A 4,785-nucleotide genomic window follows, 5' to 3' on the forward strand; every position below is an offset into this window, starting at 1 on the left:
CACACACACAACACAATCACTACATCTCCCATACAGTACCACACACACACAACACAATCACTACATCTCCTATACAGTACCACACACACAACACAATCAACACATCTCCTATACAGTACCACACACAACACAATCACTACATCTCCTATACAGTACCACACACACACAACACAATCAACACATCTCCTATACAGTACCACACACAACACAATCACCACATCTCCTATACAGTACCACACACACACAACACAATCACTACATCTCCTATACAGTACCACACACACAACACAATCACAACATCTCCTATACAGTACCACACACACACAACACAATCACTACATCTCCTATACAGTACCATACACACACAACACAATCACTACATCTCCTATACAGTACCACACACACACAACACAATCACTACATCTCCTATACAGTACCACACACACACAACACAATCACTACATCTCCTATACAGTACCACACACACAACACAATCACCACATCTCCTATACAGTACCACACACACACAACACAATCACCACATCTCCTATACAGTACCACACACAACACAATCACTACATCTCCTATACAGTACCACACACACAACACAATCACCACATCTCCTATACAGTACAACACAATCACCACATCTCCTATACAGTACCACACACACACAACACAATCACCACATCTCCTATACAGTACCACACACAACACAATCACTACATCTCCTATACAGTACCACACACAACACAATCACTACATCTCCTATACAGTACCATACACACACAACACAATCACCACATCTCCTATACAGTACCATACACACACAACACAATCACTACATCTCCTATACAGTACCACACACACAACACAATCACCACATCTCCTATACAGTACCATACACACACAACACAATCAACACATCTCCTATACAGTACCACACACACACAACACAATCACTACATCTCCTATACAGTACCACACACACACAACACAATCAACACATCTCCTATACAGTACCATACACACACAACACAATCACCACATCTCCTATACAGTACCACACACACACAACACAATCACCACATCTCCTATACAGTACCACACACACACAACACAATCACCACATCTCCTATACAGTACCACACACACACAACACAATCACCACATCTCCTATACAGTACCACACACAACACAATCACTACATCTCCTATACAGTACCACACACACAACACAATCACCACATCTCCTATACAGTACAACAATCACCACATCTCCTATACAGTACCACACACACACAACACAATCACCACATCTCCTATACAGTACCACACACAACACAATCACTACATCTCCTATACAGTACCACACACAACACAATCACTACATCTCCTATACAGTACCATACACACACAACACAATCACCACATCTCCTATACAGTACCACACACACACAACACAATCACTACATCTCATATACAGTACCACACACACAACACAATCACTACATCTCCTATACAGTACCATACACACACAACACAATCACCACATCTCCTATACAGTACCACACACACACAATACAATCACCACATCTCCTATACAGTACCATACACACACAACACAATCACTACATCTCCTATACAGTACCACACACACACAACACAATCACTACATCTCCTATACAGTACCACACACACAACACAATCACCACATCTCCTATACAGTACCACACACAACACAATCACCACATCTCCTATACAGTACCATACACAACACAATCACTACATCTCCTATACAGTACAACACAATCACCACATCTCCTATACAGTACCACACACACACAACACAATCACCACATCTCCTATACAGTATCATACACACACAACACAATCACCACATCTCCTATACTGTACCACACACACACAACACAATCACCACATCTCCTATACAGTACCATACACACACAACACAATCACTACATCTCCTATACAGTACCACACACAACACAATCACTACATCTCCTATACAGTACCATACACACACAACACAATCACCACATCTCCTATACAGTACCACACACACACAACACAATCACCACATCTCCTATACAGTACCACACACACACAACACAATCACCACATCTCCTATACAGTACCACACACACACACAACACAATCACCACATCTCCTATACAGTACCACACACACACAACACAATCACCACATCTCCTATACAGTATCATACACACACAACACAATCACCACATCTCCTATACAGTACCACACACACACAACACAATCACCACATCTCCTATACAGTACCATACACACACAACACAATCACTACATCTCCTATACAGTACCACACACAACACAATCACTACATCTCCTATACAGTACCATACACACACAACACAATCACCACATCTCCTATACAGTACCACACACACACAACACAATCACCACATCTCCTATACAGTACCACACACACACAACACAATCACCACATCTCCTATACAGTACCACACACACACACAACACAATCACCACATCTCCTATACAGTACCACACACAACACAATCACTACATCTCCTATACAGTACCACACACACAACACAATCACCACATCTCCTATACAGTACAACAATCACCACATCTCCTATACAGTACCACACACACACAACACAATCACCACATCTCCTATACAGTACCACACACAACACAATCACTACATCTCCTATACAGTACCACACACAACACAATCACTACATCTCCTATACAGTACCATACACACACAACACAATCACCACATCTCCTATACAGTACCACACACACACAACACAATCACTACATCTCATATACAGTACCACACACACAACACAATCACTACATCTCCTATACAGTACCATACACACACAACACAATCACCACATCTCCTATACAGTACCACACACACACAATACAATCACCACATCTCCTATACAGTACCATACACACACAACACAATCACTACATCTCCTATACAGTACCACACACACACAACACAATCACTACATCTCCTATACAGTACCACACACACAACACAATCACCACATCTCCTATACAGTACCACACACAACACAATCACCACATCTCCTATACAGTACCATACACAACACAATCACTACATCTCCTATACAGTACAACACAATCACCACATCTCCTATACAGTACCACACACACACAACACAATCACCACATCTCCTATACAGTATCATACACACACAACACAATCACCACATCTCCTATACAGTACCACACACACACAACACAATCACCACATCTCCTATACAGTACCATACACACACAACACAATCACTACATCTCCTATACAGTACCACACACAACACAATCACTACATCTCCTATACAGTACCATACACACACAACACAATCACCACATCTCCTATACAGTACCACACACACACAACACAATCACCACATCTCCTATACAGTACCACACACACACAACACAATCACCACATCTCCTATACAGTACCACACACACACACAACACAATCACCACATCTCCTATACAGTACCACACACACACAACACAATCACCACATCTCCTATACAGTATCATACACACACAACACAATCACCACATCTCCTATACAGTACCACACACACACAACACAATCACCACATCTCCTATACAGTACCATACACACACAACACAATCACTACATCTCCTATACAGTACCACACACAACACAATCACTACATCTCCTATACAGTACCATACACACACAACACAATCACCACATCTCCTATACAGTACCACACACACACAACACAATCACCACATCTCCTATACAGTACCACACACACACAACACAATCACCACATCTCCTACACAGTACCACACACACACACAACACAATCACTACATCTCCTATACAGTACCATACACACACAACACAATCACCACATCTCCTATACAGTACCACACACACACACAACACAATCACCACATCTCCTATACAGTACCACACACACACAACACAATCACCACATCTCCTATACAGTATCATACACACACAACACAATCACCACATCTCCTATACAGTACCACACACACACAACACAATCACCACATCTCCTATACAGTACCATACACACACAACACAATCACTACATCTCCTATACAGTACCACACACAACACAATCACTACATCTCCTATACAGTACCATACACACACAACACAATCACCACATCTCCTATACAGTACCACACACACACAACACAATCACCACATCTCCTATACAGTACCACACACACACAACACAATCACCACATCTCCTATACAGTACCACACACACACACAACACAATCACCACATCTCCTATACAGTACCACACACACACAACACAATCACCACATCTCCTATACAGTACCACACACACACAACACAATCACTACATCTCCTATACAGTACCACACAACAAACAGACCTCCAGTACAGGAGATATTTAAAGAGCCACTGAACATGCCGATTGGCACGTGCGTTTTTATGTTGCTCATTAGAAAAACGAGATGTCAGTTTCCTGACCGATTCAGAGTTCAGTTAATGATGTTTGTCCCCCATAAGACACTTCAGACGAGGAAGCCTATTTCACTTCCTCTAAATCCCCAGAATGAATCTAAAATCACTCCAGAAAATCTGTAATTTATTTTGACGTTTTTGCAGAGGATATTTTGGTTTGGTGAAGTATTTTGGAGCTGCTGGGCAGGTCTGTCT

Source organism: Salmo salar, chromosome 19 (genome assembly GCF_965601325.2).
Source record: "Salmo salar chromosome 19, fSalSal1, whole genome shotgun sequence".
Taxonomy (NCBI): domain Eukaryota; kingdom Metazoa; phylum Chordata; class Actinopteri; order Salmoniformes; family Salmonidae; genus Salmo; species Salmo salar.